This window comes from Notamacropus eugenii, chromosome 1 (genome assembly GCF_028372415.1).
Source record: "Notamacropus eugenii isolate mMacEug1 chromosome 1, mMacEug1.pri_v2, whole genome shotgun sequence".
Lineage (NCBI taxonomy): Eukaryota > Metazoa > Chordata > Mammalia > Diprotodontia > Macropodidae > Notamacropus > Notamacropus eugenii.
The window spans coordinates 257,525,399-257,542,595 of NC_092872.1; positions in this window are offsets into that span (position 1 = coordinate 257,525,399).

The following is a 17,197-nucleotide window of genomic DNA, read 5'->3' on the forward strand; positions in this document are numbered from 1 at the left end:
CTTCCCTTCCCTTCACTTCCCTACCTGCCTTTAGAGAACTTCTCCTGTTTGGCTGCAGAGGGCACAAACAGAAACAATGAATGAATGGGTACAAGCTGAAAAAAGACCAGTTTAGGCTGATGACTCTTCAACTCAGCTTGATGACTTTCTAACCATTAGATCTGCCCCAAAATAGAATGGGCTGCTTTAGAGGGAGTGGATTGCTGGTCACTGGAGGTTTCCAGGCAGAGTATGGATGGCCACTTGTATGGGAGAGGGGAGATTCTCCTTCGGATATGGGAGGGACTACATCAACCATCTCTTCTAACTCAGAAATTTTGTGATCTTGTGAAATGGCCCTTTGAACATCTCATGCTCAAAGACCCTCATGGGTGCCCCAGATGTACAGATTATCAATGCCATCTATCCTCTAATACATACTAACTACTGCCCAGGACTTCTGGGCACATATGTATACAAGGGCACATTACATTCCCTTTCTTGATGCTATTTTAGAATGAATCTCTTTTTAAGTATAAACTTAAGCAGTCGCATCTAACACTGTGTTTTGCCCTCTTTTCTCCCAGGTCTTGTGCAAGCCCAACCTGAAGACAAATAGAGTGCCCTGTCTCAGACTCCTGGGGCCAGCAATAGGTTGGCAGATTAGAAAGTCCCTCCCCCAAAACTTGACAAACTGCCCCCAAAGGGTAATGACTGACTGGTTGTGAGTCAAGCATGACCATATTCCCTCTATACTACCATAAGTACTTGTTGGAATGACTCGTATTCAGAGGTCCATTGGCCCCATAGAATCATCCCTCTCTATATGCTGACTGATGTTTCTCCCTGCTTTGGCTTATAACTATTGGTCCAAACAAAGCCTTTCAATCACATGTCCTAAAGGATAAACAGCAGGTCTTCTTTCCAGGACAGCTTCTCTTTCTACAAGGCTTCCCAGTTACCAGACCTTTCCTGATTCCCTTAGGCACCTTGTGCATATATGGTTGCTTGTTCCACATCTCCCCCAATTAGAATGTAAACTCCTTTACAACTGGGTCATGCTTTTGCCTTTCTTTCTCTCCCCAGCCCTTACCACAGTGCTTGGCACACAGCAAGCACTTAATAAATGCTTCTTGATCGTTGGCTGGGTTCCACCCCTCCACCCACTCCCAAAGTTATTTAGTGTGTACTTGGAATGTGCTTTGGATTTGCTTCTCTGTTATACACAATCTATAAGCTCTTTCAGGGCAAGGACTGTTTTTTTCCTTTCTTTGTATCTCCAGTGCTTAGATCAGTGCCTGGAATATAATAAGTGCTTAATAAATGCTTGCCCAAGAATTCTTGAAGGAATGCATGAAAACCATTGAAGCACTGACTAGACTGACTGACAGAAAGAATGGCTGGATCAGGGCTTAGTCTGAATCATAGCTATAGAGCTGGGCGTGACCTTAGAGGCTATCTGGTCCTCCCTACTCCCATTTTACAGATAAGAAAGCTGAGGCCTAGAGAGGGGTCACAACTTGCTGAAGGCCATACAAAGTAATAAGCAAGCCAGTGAGGTTCCCAGCCTCTAGGCCTCCCTGTTTCTCCCATGTACTAGAGAAATGCCAATTACTCTTTCTAGTAAGAAGGTGTCGCTTCCCCTGAGGTCAATCCAATAATCTCCAAATTGCAATATGGTCACCCCAGCTCTGGCAAACCCTGGTCATACACATCTTCTCTCCGAGCCCCATGGTCCTCCTTCTGCCCCTTTTCATTTTCCTGGCTTCTGCACTCTCTCTCTCTCTCTCTCTCTCTCTCTCTCTCTCTCTCTCTCTCTCTCTCTCTCTCTTCCTGTCTCAGTTTCTTACACTTTAATCTCAGCTTGTCCTTTTTCCACATCAAGGGCTGTACATCATCTTTAAAGGTCAATGACAAGCTGAGGTGAGGAAGGAAGGAAGTGGGGGCAGAGCCAGGAGACCCTGGGCAGGAAGGTTCAGTTTGACCTTGGGAGCAGCTTCTTTCATCCCAGAGCTATGTTGGTGGCTGATCCGACCTTGGGCCCAGATTAGTGAATGCTTAGAGTGGTGGACAATCCTCCTCTCCCTTCCAATCCTCCTTTCTTTCCACAGCCAGAGGTTGATCACCTCAGGTCTTATCCTTGCTCAGACTTCTTTTTTTTAGAGCTGGGCTATCAATTCTCTCCATTTCCACTGTGTAGATCTTGTCCGTACATTGTTGCTTACATTCCATCTCCTCCATTAGGATATGAGCTCCTTGAGGGCAGGCCGTGTATTTGCCTTTCTTTATATCTCTAGCCCTTACACAGTGCTGGATACACAATAAGCACTTACTAAATGCGTATTGACTGACTGATTGATTGATGGATGGACAATTACAATCAATGGCAGATTCAGGGTGTCTGGGGTCCAGAGCTTGGAAACTTGTAAGACCTTTCCTCATAAATGTTCCACAGAGTAATGAAAAGAGGGAGGAGGCCTGGGTTTGAATTTCAGTTCTGACCCCATAGCTATGTTCCATCAGGGAAATCACTTAAGCCTCAGTTTCCTTATTTGTAAAAGGAGAGTATTAATGCCTGACCTACCATTCTCATGGGGTTGTTATGAGTGAAGTGCTTTGTAAATTTTAAAGCATTATGGAAATGTGAGTTATTTTAATTCCCATAAATTGTCAAGATTTCTTTAAAAAAACAACTAGGGTGAAGGGATAGTGTGGTATAGACTAGGAGTGAGGAGACCAGGCTTCCAGTGTTAACTCTACTATTTATTAGCTGTGTGAACTTAGAATAGTCATTTTGGGGAAGTGGGAGGGAGCAAATGTTTTATTAATTAAGCACCTACTATGTGCCAGTCACTTTGCTAACTAAACACTTTACAAAGATTATCTCATTTGATCATCCTCACAACTCTGTGCGGTTGATAGTGTTTTACACTCGAGGAAACTGAGGCAGACAGGTTTAGTGACTTGTCCAGGGTCACACAGCTAGTAAGCATCTGAGGCCAAATTTAAACTCAGGTTTTCCTGACTCTAAGCCTAGTGCACTATCCATTACATTATCTAGCTGTTTTTTGGTCCTCACTTTCCTCCTTTGTAAAAGGAACATATTATATTCAGTGCTTTCTGAGATCCTTTCATACTCTAATGTTTCATATTTAAAAAGCTTTTTTTAAAAAAATGACACCACGATTTTAATGGGAAACAATGTCATTGTTCTATTACTTTATCTAAAAAGGTTTTTTTCTCTCACACATCTTTTTTGAACTTACCACAACCTTGTGAGATAGGTAATGGAGATGTTGTTACTTTCATTTTGCAGATTAGAAAACTGAGGCTCAGAGATATCAGGGGACTTGCCCACCCAGAAAGGAAATATCAGAGGTCTAGGTCATCTTGACTTCAATTCTTTTCACTATTCATTGCCTCCAAAAAACAAACAAACAAAAAGCAAGAATGGGTTACCAAAAGGATTTTGAGTTCTTGTCTTTCTTTCTTCACCATTTTCCTCCTGTCTTCACAGAGGTCAGTATTGCCCTTCTCACACCACCTTATGTGCATTTACTATTTTTAGTTGTTTCAGTTGTGCTCTACTTTTTATGACTCTATTTGGGGTTCTCTTGGCAACGATACTGGAGTAATTTGACATTCCTCCTACAGCTCATTTTACGGATGAGGAAACTGAGGCAAACAGGGTGAAGTGAATTGTCCAGGGGCACATAGCTAGTGTGTGAGACTGGATTTGAACTCAAGAAAATGAGTCTTCCTGACTCCTGGCTCAGCACTCTGTGCACCATGGTGCTACCTAGCTGCCTTATGTGCCTTTAGGGGTTAGTAAAGGGAAACTTCTCTACCGCATGGGGGGTGGGGTGGGTCTGAGACTGGGCTTGATTCACTTCACTTAGTGAGCTTTTGCCTGGGTAATCCAACACTAATTGCACCTGACTGTTCTCCCTGCCCCTCCCTAGTCTCACCCATTTTTCATCTCTCATGTATGCAGTTGCCAGACTAAAATCCCTAAAATAGAATTCTGGATCATGCTATTTTCTTGCTCAAAAGGCTTCAAAGGCATAATTTTGGGAAAATGGAAAAAACGCAGAAATCAGAGGTGGAAGATTGTTGTTTGAATCTGAGCTTTGCTCCTTACTAATTGTTCAATCCTTTTCTTCTCTGGGCCTTAGATTTCTGATCTTGGTAACACATGGCCCATTCCCAAAGGGTTGGGTAGCTCCAGCACATGGACTGGGTTTAATATTGAAAGGTTCCCACTAACTCTCTTTGGTTTTATACCCCAGGTGAGAGAAGAGATTATTAATAACCATTGATTTGGGGATATCCAGCCCACCCCCCACTTTTTATAGACCTCATTTCAAAGTTCAGTCTCTGGAAGGACATTACTGATAATGAGATTGAATTAACTCTCCTCAATTCTGGTCAGAACCCCCTCCCCCCTTCTATTCAGGCTGGGTAACTTAGAAGTAAGTGACATAATCAAAGTTCATTAGAATAGACCAGTCCCTCATCAGAATATTCATTCTCTCACTAATTGTCACTCAATCAGAGTTGTTTGCCACACTGGGGAATATCCCCCTTCCAAGAGTATATAAGCCATGAGCCTGCTGCCATGATTGTTTTTGGCATTCAAGAGTGCCATTGACATTTTATTAAAATGCTGGCATTATTAATAAAATGATTAATTACCCAGAAATTATGTCTCTTGAATTTCTTAAACAGCACACAGGTTAAGTTCTCTGAAAAGCTGTGGTTCCACTAAACATTGGGATGAGTCCACTAAGAAAATGGTTACAATGACAGATGAACCCTCTCACAGCAACCCCAATGGCTTTCCTAACTGTGTTGTACTGGCACAATGTATATCTTCAGCCAATGTGGAAAACCAGCACATTGATCAAAATAAGTCATATCACTGAAAGGCTGGCATCTTATTGATCTAGAGTCAACTGTTGACCATTCTCATCAATGGACGATGCCTAATCAATTGACTGTTGGTTTGTCTTGGCAGAGCATGTATAAAGTAAATGGAATTTACGTTTGACATTGTCTTATACAACATTTTTATCAATGAGTTTGAAAAAGGCACAGATGATGTACTCATCAAATTTGAAAATGACAATGCAAGAAGAGAGAACTCAGGCATTGAAGCCCCATTGGATCTAGGATCTAGGCAGACTAAAACAAAGGTCTAAAGCAAAATAAGATGGAATTTAATATGGACAAATGTGAGTTCTTATGAATTATTTTTTATGGATCACACACTCAGAGTCAAGAATGCTAAGTATCAGCCTCCTAAATACCAGTCAGGTCTTAGGCTGTGTTCAGGAAAGGGAACAAGCATTTATATAGTACCTACTATGTGCAAGGCACTGCTCAAAGTGCTTTTTAATAAATATTAACTATCTGATTCTTTTTTATTTTTTTTAAGAAAAAAAAAACCAAAATCTTTATTCTGTTGGAGGAGGCAAACTAGACACACGTGGCACCCTGTAGTAGGAGACCTGCTTTAGTGTGAGCAAATCTCAGTACATATACCAATGGCTGTGGAGTGAGCTGTTGATGAGAAGGAGGGTTAACAACTATCTGATTCTTACAATAATACTGTGAGGAAGGTGCTATTATTACCCCCATTTTACAATTGAGGAAACTGAGGTTGGCAGAGTCTACTTGACATACTTGCCCAGGGTTACTCAGCTAGTAAATATTTGAGGCTAGATTTGAACTTAGTTCTTCCTTCCCATAGGCTATTTCCAATGTGTCAACACCTACCTCTAACTAATGAACAGAAGGGAAGTAGTCACTTTATTATACCTCCTACTGGTCAGACCATATCTGGACCCTTAGGTTCAGTTCTGGAAGTCATATTATAGTAAAGACAGAGAAAGAGGGACAGTTTGGTAAGGAAATTAGAGACTGTGTCATATGAGAATTTGATGGAGAAATTGGGATATTTGGTCTGGAAAAGAGGAGCTAGTGGTGAACTCCAGAGTTTTCCTTAAAAATATGAGCTTCTTATGAAGGAGCAGGACAAAATTTGTTAGGCTGCTTGGCCTTAGGGGACAAAACCAGAAGAAACTAGTGAAGGTGATAGGGAAGCAGATTTGTGCTTTGTGAAAGGCACTATTTCCTAACAAGTGGACCCATTCCAAAGTGGAATGAACTTCCTGGGGGAGGGAGTGGGTTCCCTCTCATTGGACATCTTTAAGTGGATGACTACTAATCACAGAATTATCAAATTTGGAGGAAACTCAGACATCATTTCCATGACCTCTTTGTTAAACAAGGGATTCCTGATCAAGTACATTTTGGACCATATGATCTCAAATGTTCCTTCTAGTTCTGAGATTCAAGGATTCTGTATTTTTGGTGACATTCTGTGTGCGTGTGCGTATGTATCTGTGTGTGAGTATGCATGTATATACCTTTTCTTACCAATATCCATTACAGATAATTAGATAAAATCGGAAAATGATGAGACAAGAAAGCAAAAGTGTTTTTATTAAACCAAGGCTCTGATGATGAAACAAACCACCCTGAGCCTCAGTTTGAGAAGTGAATTCCAAATACAGGAGAAACGCAAACACAGCCAACTTGATCTCCAATTTGGCTTTACTTCCAGCTATCTTGATGAACAATGTGAGTTACCAAATTAGAAAAAAAATTCCATTTTCCTCTGGAGAAATTTCAAAGGCATTTATAATGCAAACATAGTGGGCTTACAAAGGCAACTTTGTGATTTTTTTCAAACAGTGTGAAGATTAGAACTTTAAGCAAAAATGTTGTTAACTGAAGCAATGCCCTGACATTCTGGCTCCCAGAAAGGTAAGAGAATAAAGAGAAAATGGTTGTGAATCCTTTTACAAGATGAGCCACTATATCTGTGGTCAAGGCTCTTTTTTTTGTTCCCAATTATAAAACACTTACTGATAGATAAGAAGGGGATCCTTAGAGAGCTATAAGACCAGAAAAGGAAGCGTTCTCTTCAAATAATCAGAGCAATAGATACCAGTGGATGGTCCATAGGCTCCGTAAGTAGCCATGCAATTGTAGCACAAGAGAAAGGGAAAGGTCCCCTAGCTAGTCATGTTGAGCTTCTTGAAGCAGATTTATGAGAGGATATAGACAAACATCATGCAGGATAAAGAGGCATTGCTTGACATCCTCTAATGAAAGAGATCATGGATCTACCAGAACACTTAAAATGCTGATTTATATCTTCTTATACTTTATTCCCCTCGGTGTATTCTATGATCAAACCATACTGGCCTACTGGATGTTCCTTACACATGACACTCTATCTCTCATCTCCATGCCTGCCTGTGACTCATGCCTGGAACAGTCTATTTTCTCACTCTTAGAATTTTGTGTGGTCTGTCCTTCATTCTCAAAGAAGACCATGATATCAGGAAGATGATGACATGACTTGCAAATGAATTGGATTTGAGTGAGGGCTGTCCAAAGCTACCAGCCTCACTGTCTTCTCTGGAGCCATCTGGGTCCAGTGGCCTAATATAGGTCAGAATGATTGGAGATGGCCCAGGATGCAGTGGGAGATCTTGACCTTTTTAAGCTAAGGTCTTTCTCACTTTGAGTGAGGCAATGCTCATTCAGTATGTGAGTCAAGGGCCCCTTTAATAAAAAAAAAATCAAAGTGGGAAGGGAAGATCCTTAGGATTGTTAGCCAAAAGAGAAACAACTACTATTTACATTTCACTCTGAGCCAGGAGTGTCAAAAAAATAACCAGTAAGTGGTGCTTGGTCAAGGACCTATTGTCCAATCAATGAGAACCAGAGTGAATTGGGTTTAAGGCACAGTCTTTAAGAAAGAAACCTAGCTAGTACACCTCAAGATAACTAGATAGGTTTCAGCCATCAAAATTTACCTTCTTTTGGACAGAGCACCCTTAGGTAAGGGCATGATACTCCATGTGAGAAGAGGAGAGAGTCCAGTAGAATGCCTGGCTTCCCTCTAGACTCAGCTGAGACTCCACCTTCTATAGAAAGCCTTTTCTGGTCTCACTAGCTGCTATTAGTTCCCCTCTACAAATCTTTTGTTTTTTAAAAATTATTTTTCTAATTAAATGTAAAAATAAATTTTAACATTTATTTAAAACAATTTTGAGTTCCAAATTCTCTTTCTCCAATCTCTTTCCCTTCATTGAGAAGGCAAACAATTTGATAAAGGTTATACATGTACAATGAAGAAAAATATATTTCCATATTAGTCATGTCATGAAAGAAAACACAGACCAAAAAAAAGCCCAAGAAAAATAAGGAAATTAATATATATATGCGCTTTGGGTGAGTGTGTGTGTGTGGGAGGTAGTATGGAGCCAAGATGGTGGAGAGAAACCAGGAAGTTACCTGTGCTCTCCTCAATTTCCCTTAGAAGCAACATTAAATCAAGCCTTTAAAAGAATTTGGGAGCAAAAAATCCACAAAAGATGGAGTGAAACAATGTAGCAATCCAAGATTGCTTAGATGGACTTCAGGAAAGATTTGTCTCACTTGGGTAAAAGGGGAGTGCAGCCCAGCACAAGTGGTGTTTGAGTAAACCAGTGGGAGGCTCTTAACCACAGCACAGATCAGCAACTGAGGCCACATGGCACACTAGGCCAGCTGTGAGGCTCCCAGCTTCAGTGCAGCAGGCAAACTACCATGACTAGGTATGGGCATGACTAGGTTGGGCCATCATAGTGCAGTAGACAAGCCACCAGCCCCAGAGGCCCTGATGCAGAAAGCCAGGGGCCAGGTCCCTGGCCCCCAGTGCAAAATGCTTGGGACAGTGCCCCCTGTATCCCAGCAGCAGGGCTCAACTTTTAAAAATGAGCAGAAAACAAGAGCCTTGAACATAGAAAGCTGCTATGTCAACAGGAAAGATGAAAACACAAACTCAGAAGAGGACAGCGATGTCAAAATAACTTCATGTGAAGCCACAAAAGAGAATATGAATTGGTCTCAAATCCAAAAAGTCCTTTTGGAAGAGCTCAAAAAGGATTTTAAAAATCAAGTAAGAGAGGTAGAAGAAAAAGTGGGGAAAAAAGATAGTTATGCAAGAGAATTATGAAAAAAAGAGTCAATAGCTTGGAAAAGGAAGAACAAAAAATTGAAGGAAGAAAACAACTCTTTAAAAGATAGCATTGGCCAAATTGACAGAAAAATCTACTGAAGAAAACAACTTCTTTAAAAAGCAGAATTGGCCAAATGGAAAAGGAGGTTCAAAAGCTAACTGAAGAAAATAATTCCTTAAAAAATTAGATTTGAGCAAGTGGAGGCTAATGACTCTATGAGACATAAAGAATCAGTCAAACAAAATCAAAAGAATGAAACAATAGAAGAAAATGTAAAATATCTCATGGGAGAAATGGCTGACCTGGAAAATAGATCCAGGAGAGATAATTTAAGAATTATTGGACTACCTGAAAGCCATAATTAAAAAAGAGACTTGAACAATATCTTTCAAGAAATTATCAAGGAAAACAGTCCTGATATTCTAGGACAAGAGGGTAAAAGAAATCATTGAAAGGATCCACTGATCACCTGCTGAAAGATTTCCAAAATGAAAACTCCAAGGAATACTGTTGGTGTGCTTATCCTTTGTTACTTTGTTGCCTTCAGAGAAATGATGACATGACTTGCACTTGACTTTGTTTTGAGTGAGGGAGGACTTTGCAAGGCTTCTCCAGAGCCATCTGAATCTAGTGACCTGATATTCATCAGGATGACTGGAGATGACCCAGGATGCACAGGGAAACTTTGGCCCCTTTAGGCCAATGTCTATGCAGGTACTCACTTAGGGTGAGGTAGACCCCATTCATTGAATAGGCTTGTTTAAGAAGTAGCCAGGGCATGGCCCCTTTAATGAGGCAAAGAAAAGAAAGACATCAGGCTCGGAGGGAAACAGCAACAGTTACTATTGATAATCACTCTTTAGCCAGAGCCTTTAGGCAGGGGGCAGCAGCCCCATGGTGCTTGAGCTTCATAGTGCAGTAGGTTTAAGGTTCAGGGAAAGGAAAGGAAGGGAAGGGAAAGGAAACTAGCCCATAAAACCCAAGTCAACGGGGTATCTTTTGGCCATCCACGTTTACCTTCCTTTGGAGAGGAGAAGGAAGGGAAGGGGGAGACAGATAGGAGAGGAGGAGCTGATATTCCAGAACTATCAGGTCAAGTAGAAAATACTGATAGAAACCAGAAAGAAACAATTCATATATGAAGGAGCAACAGTCAGGATTCATCAGCTTCTACATTAAAGGATGAGATGGCTTGGAATATGATATTCTGGAAGGCAAAAGAGCTTGCATTACAACCGAGAATAAACTACTCAGCAAAACTGAGCATATTCTTTCAGGGAAAAAGATGGACATTCAATGAAATAGGGACTTTCAAACTTTCCTGATGAAAAGACTAGAGCTGAACTGAAAATCTGATCTTTAAATACAAGATTCAAGAGAAGTATAAAAAGGCAGGCAGGAAAGAAAAAAACACCAGGGTATTCAATAAGGTTAAACTGTTTACATCTCTACATGGGAAGATGATGCTTGTAAATCTTAAGAACTGTATCTCTATTAGGGCAGTTAGAAGGAGTATACTTAAATCAAGGGTGTCTGTAGAAGTTGACTTTGGTGTGATAATAAAAAAAATTAAGGAGTAAAAAAAGGATTGTTATGGGAGAGGAGAAAAGGTGGGAGGAAGAATGGGGTAAATTATGTTACATTAAGAGACATGAAAGACCTTTTACAGTAGAGGGAAAGAATGGGGGAGTGAACATTGTTTGAACCTTACTCTCATTGGATTTGACTCAAAGGGGGAACAACATAAACACTCAGTTGGGTAGAGATATCTATCTTAGCCTATAGGGAAGTAGGAAGGGAAAGGGGGAAAAAGGGAGGAGTGGGTTGATAGAAGGGAGGACTAATGGAAGAAGGTGGTGGTCAGAAGCAAAACTCTGTTGAGGAGAGATAGGGTGAAAGGAGAGACAAAAGTATAAAAAGGAGGAAAGTAGGATGGAGGGAAATATACAGTTAGTGATCATAACTGTGAATGTGAATGGGACGTATTCTCCTATAAAATAAAAGCAAATAGTAGAGTGGATTAAAAACCAGAATCCTACAACATGTTGTTTACAAGAAAAACATTTGAATCAGAGTGACATACATGGAGTAAAGATAAGAGGCTGGAGAAGAATATATTGTGCTTCAGTCGAAGTAAAAAAAAGAAGCAGGGGTAACAATCCTGATGTCAGACAAAGCAAAAGCAAAAATAGATGTAATTAAAAGAAACAAGGAGGGAAACTACATCTTGCTAAAAGATACCATAGTCAATGAAGTAATATTAATACTCAGTATACATGCATCAAGTGATATAGCATCCAGATTCTTAGAGGAGAACTAAAGGAAGTTACAGGAAGAAATAGATGGAAAAACTACACTAGTGAGGGACCTCAGCCTCCCCATCTCAGAACTAGACAAATATAACCACAAAATAAATAAGAAACCAGTTAAGGAGGAGGAGAATTTTAGAATAGTTAGATATGATAGACCTCTGGAGAAAACTGAATGGGTAGAAATGAATATACCTTTTTCTTAACAGTATGCGGCACCTACACAAAAACTGACTGCATTAAAAACTTTAAAATCAAATACAGAAAGATAGAAATATTAAATGCAACCTTTTTAGATCATGATGCAATAAAATTACATGCAATAAAGTGCCATGGAAAGATAGATTAAACATTAATTGGAAACTAAATAATCTAATCCTAAAAAATGAGTGGGTCAAACAACACATCACAGAAACAATCAACAATTTTATCAAGGAGAATGATAATAATGAGACAGCATGCCAAAATTTATGGGATGCAGCCAAAGCAGTACTGAGGGGACATTTTATATCTCTAAATGCTTACATGAATAAAATAGAGAAATAACAGATCAGTGAATTTGAAATGCAACTTAAAAAGCTAGAAAAAGAACAAATTTAAATCTCCCAAATTAAATACCAAATTACAAATTCTGAAAAGCAAAGGAGAGATTAATAAAATTAAAAGAAAACTATTGAATTAATAAATAAAATCGAAAGCTGGTTTTATGAAAAAATAGATAAATTTTTGGTTAATTTGATAAAAAAGAAGAAACCAAATTACCAGTATCAAAAATGAAATGGGTGAATTTACCACCAATGAAGAGGAAATTAAAGTAACAATTAGGAGCTGTTTTGCCCAACTGCATGCCAATAAATTTGACAATCTATGAGAAATGGATGAATATTTGCAAAAATAAATTGCCCGGATGAACAGAAGAGAAAATAAAACATTTAAGTAATCCCATTTCAGAAAAAGAAATTGAACAAGCCATCAATGAACTCCCTAATAAAAAAATCTTGAGGGCCAGATGGTTTTACAATTGAATTCTACCAAACATTTAAAGAACAATTAATTCCAATACTATATCAACTATTTGGAGAATAGGCAAAGAAGGAGTTCTACCAAATTCCTTTTATGGTACAAATATGGTGCTGATGCCTAAACCAAGAAGAGTTAAAACAGAGAAAGAAAATTATAGACCAATTTCCCTAATGAATATTGATGCAAAAATTCAAATAAAGTATTAGCAAAAAGATTACAGCAGTTTATCATGAGGAAAATCCACTATGACCAGGTGAGACTTATCTAGGAATGCAGGGTTGGTTCAATACTAGGAAAACTTATTAACATAATTGATCATATCAATAACAAAACCAATAGAAACCATATGATTATCTCAATAGATGCAGAAAAAGCTTTTGATGAAACAGCACTCATTCCTATTAAAAACACTAGAACAATTCCAAAAGACTCATGATGGAAAAGTTGTTTAATTATCCACATCCCGAGAAAGAACTATGGAATTTGAATGCAGATTGAAGCATACTGTTTTCACTTTTTTGTGGCTTTTACCCTTTTGTTCTCTTTCTCCTTTTACAACATGATTAATTTGGAAATATGTTTACATGATCACACATGTATAACCTATTTTAAATTGCTTGCCATCTTGGAGATGGGAGTATGGGAGGGAAGGAGGGAGAAACAAATTTGAAACTTAAAATCTTATAAAAATAAATATGGAAAACTATCTTTACATGGAAGTGGAAACAAAAAAATAATAGCTACCTCCCCAAAGAAAACAAAAGTATGCTTTAATCTACATTCAGACTCCATCGATTCTTTCTCTGGAGATGGACAGCATTATTCGTAAGTCCATCAGAATTGTCTTGGATCCTTGTACAATATTGCTGTTATTATGTACAATGTTCCCCTGGTTCTGCTCACTTCACTCTGCATCAATTCATGTAAATCCTCTCAAGGTTTTCTGAAACTACCCTGCTTGTCATTTCTTATAGCACAATAGTATTCCATCACAATCATATATGACAACTTGTTCAGCCATTCCTCCTTTTATGAGCATCCCCTCAATCTGCAATTCTTTGTTACTACAAAAAGAGCTGCTATGAATATTTTTGAACATATGGATTCCTTTCCTTTCCTTTTTAAAAATCTCTTTGGGATCCAGACCTACTAGTAGTATTACAGGGTTAAAGGGTATGCACAATTTTATAGCCCTTTGGATGTAGTTCCAAATGGCTGTTTAGAATGGTTGGATCAGCTCACAACTCCATCAACAATGCATTAGTTTCCCTATTTTCCCACATCCCCTCCAACATCTGTCATTTTCCTTTCCATTTCATTTATTAGCCAATTTGATAGTTGTGAGGTGGTACCACAGTGTTGTTTTAATTTGCATATCACTAATAAATAATGATTTTGAATATTTTTTCATATGTTTATAGATAGCTTTGATTTCTTCATTGGAAAACTGCCTGTTCGTATCCTTTGGTAATTTATCAATTGAAGAATAACTCATATTCTTATAAATTTGACTCAGTTCTTCATATATTTGAAAAATGAGGCATTTCTTCACTATTATGATTACTATGTATTTCCTTCCATTCTATATCCCCCCTTTATCCTTCTCTCCCTCTCCTTTTTCCTTGCCCTTCCTTAACAGGGTTTTGCTTCTCACCACTGTCTCCCCCATCCACATTCCTATCAACTCCCTTCTCTTATCCACCTCTCATTTTACTCCCTTAGAATAAGGGTAAGATAATCTAGGGTTATTTCTATCTATTCTGTATGTATGTTGTATGTACTTATTTATAGACATGCTATCTCTCCCATTTGGGCATCTAGGTGGCACAGTAGATAGTTGGCTTGAGAACAGGAAGATTCATTTTCCATAGTTCAAATCTGGCTTCAGACACTTATTTGCTGTGTGACCCTGGGCAAAATCATTTAATCCTGTTTGCCTCAGTTTCCTCATCTGTAAATGAGCTGGAGTAGATGGCAAACCATCTGAGTACCTTTGCCAAGAAAACCCCAATTCAACAACAACAGTTTCTTCCATTAGACTGTAAGGTCCTTGAGGTCAAAGACCATTTTTTTGCCTTTCTTTGTATCCTCAGACTTACTACAGTGCCTGGCACATAGTAAATGCTTTTTGATTGATCAATTTCATTAAATATTTATCAGGTACTGATTATATACAAATATTACCTCCATTGAATTCCAACATGGTGGTGACTCTGGCTTCTCAAAGGCTCAAAGGTAACACTAGCAGGTGTTACCAAGTGGAAAGGCTTTGATGATGGGTCCAGAGATAAACTTTGCCTATTGTCCAAGGACCAGCCTAATTGTTTGGAGAATTTCATCATCAGAGATGCAGGCACCAGGTGATGAATATCCTTGGCAACAGCAACTCACAAAGACCATTTGCTGAGGTGTGGAGAGACTGTGATCTGAGCCAGTGAAGTAAATGATCAGGATGAAGGACATGCTACTCTTGTGGAAAAGATGGTGAGATGGGGGATAGATGATAGCACAATTAGGCAGAATCAGTACTGGTTGAATCATAGACCCAGACCCAAAGACTAGTCATTATTGAGTGAATGAATGAAATAAATAACGTTTATTTAGCACTTACTATGTGCCAAGTGCTGTACTAAGCTAATGATTCAATGCCAGCTCAGAAGGCGGTCTCCTGTGCCCAGGAGATCTGTGCTTGGCTCTGTGCTTTTTAGCATTTTTGTCAATGACTTGGATGAAGGCATAGATGATGTACTTATTAAATCTGTCCTGATGACCCCAAAGCTAGAGGGCATGGCTAACACAATAGACACTAAAGTCAAGATTCAGAAAGATCTTTGACAAATTACAACATTGAACTGGAGTTAATCAAATGAATCAACCACCCAAACAGTATCTGTTTGTGCTTACTCTATGCTAAGCTCTGGGGGCATATAGAAAGTGTTGTTATGGACTACTAGTACATACTAGTACATGCTGGTTCTGGGAATGTGGACTTTATTTTACCTCTCTAAGACAGTTTCCTCTTCTATAAAATAGAGATAATAATAAATCCTCAAGAACTTACTATGTGCCAAGCCTTGTGTTAAGCCCTAGGAATATAAAGAAAGGCAGTGATCCCTGCCCTTAAGGAGGAAGGACATTCTGATGGAGGAGATGCCATATAAAGAGCTACACATATCCACATACAGTGGATGTGGAAGTACTATCAGAAGTAGGGCACTCTGTAAGTGAGTAAGAAGTTGGAGGGGGAGTGGGATTGAGAATGTTCTCTTGCAGAAGATAGGATTTGGTCTGAGATTTGAGGGAAGCCAGGAAAGCCAAGAGATAGAGGTGAGGTGGAAGAACATTGCAAGTTTGGGAGACAACCAGTGAAAAAGCAAAGAGATTTGAATAGGAGAAAATTCAAAGTCTTCCACTCATGTTAATAAATATCAAATTCAGAAGTGGAAGATGGAGAAGACATAGCTAGGTGGCCGTGTGATTTAAAAATGCCTGAGAGCTCAATGTAAATTAATTGTGTTGACTTACAGAGAGTGCAATCTTGGGCTGTACTGAGAGACATAGAGTCTAGAGGAACCATAGTTAGTCATCTGGAGACAAAGTCAAGCAGCAACAATGTGTCCTCAAATTTACTTTTCATGTAAGATTCAGCTGAGGTCGGTTCCATCTCCCTTTCCAACTATTTTTGCTTCCCTACAATGCCCCCCTACTTTGGGCAAACCAGTTCACTTACTGCCCCTAGCACATACCTTATACTGTTCCAACATTGTGTCTTTGCTCATGCTACTACACACACTTGGAATGGCTTTATTCTTCCCTTTTTGCACCTCCCCAAATCTTACCAATCTGTTATGGTCTTGTTCAAGTTCCACCTTCTCCAGAACTAGATCAATCATTTATCTGGGATTCATCATCTAGTTTGTGAATAATCCCGGTTTTTCCTCCCCTGTCTTCATTCTGCCCATCACCTGTTCACTTCAGAGCCCTCTCTTGCCCAACACAATGGGGAGTTCCCAAGCAATCCTTCTGGCCAATTTGTCCCGACTGCTGAGCAAACACAATCATTTCTCATAGAGGAAAGGCCAGTATCAGTGGGGAGCTATCCACAGGCAAAGCTCATGCAAAGACCAAGAGGAAAGGGATTAGTCTTAAATTCTGGGGCTTAAAAGCAGGGTGGGGAGGCATGGTCACCCCTGCTGAGTGAATCAGATTGGAAATCTGCCTCTTGTATGGAATCAAAATCATTTGCACACCTGATTTCTGGCTCCATTGGTCAGATATTCACAGCACTATATACTTAGTGCTGCAAGGGAACTTGGAGATTATAGAGTCCAGCTTCCTTATTTTATGAAAGTAACTGAAACCCAGAGAGGTTAAGAGACCTCCTTAAGGTTACATCAGCAGTGAGCAGCAGAGCTAACATTTGTATTCACATCTCCGACACCAAATCTGGTACTATTTCCATTGTACCATACAATCTTCATGGTTAAATGGTGATTTCTTCCCCTATTACTCATGACAACTCTTTAGGCTGTTGCTACCACATACGTTGCACCATATACAGACAATTTGTATGTTACTTTCTAGCTCTGCAAATGTGGGTACTTTACCTCTATGAGAAAAAGCTTCCTCATCTGTAAAGTGCGTATAAAAGTCAACAAGCAAGAATTTATTAAGAACTTACTATATTTTGGGTTCTATGTTGGAGTGCTAGAGATAAAAATAACCATTGTCTTCAAGGAGGTTGTATTCTAATAGGGAGACAACATGTAAATAAATTGGTACATGCCGGATGCATATGGAGTAGAT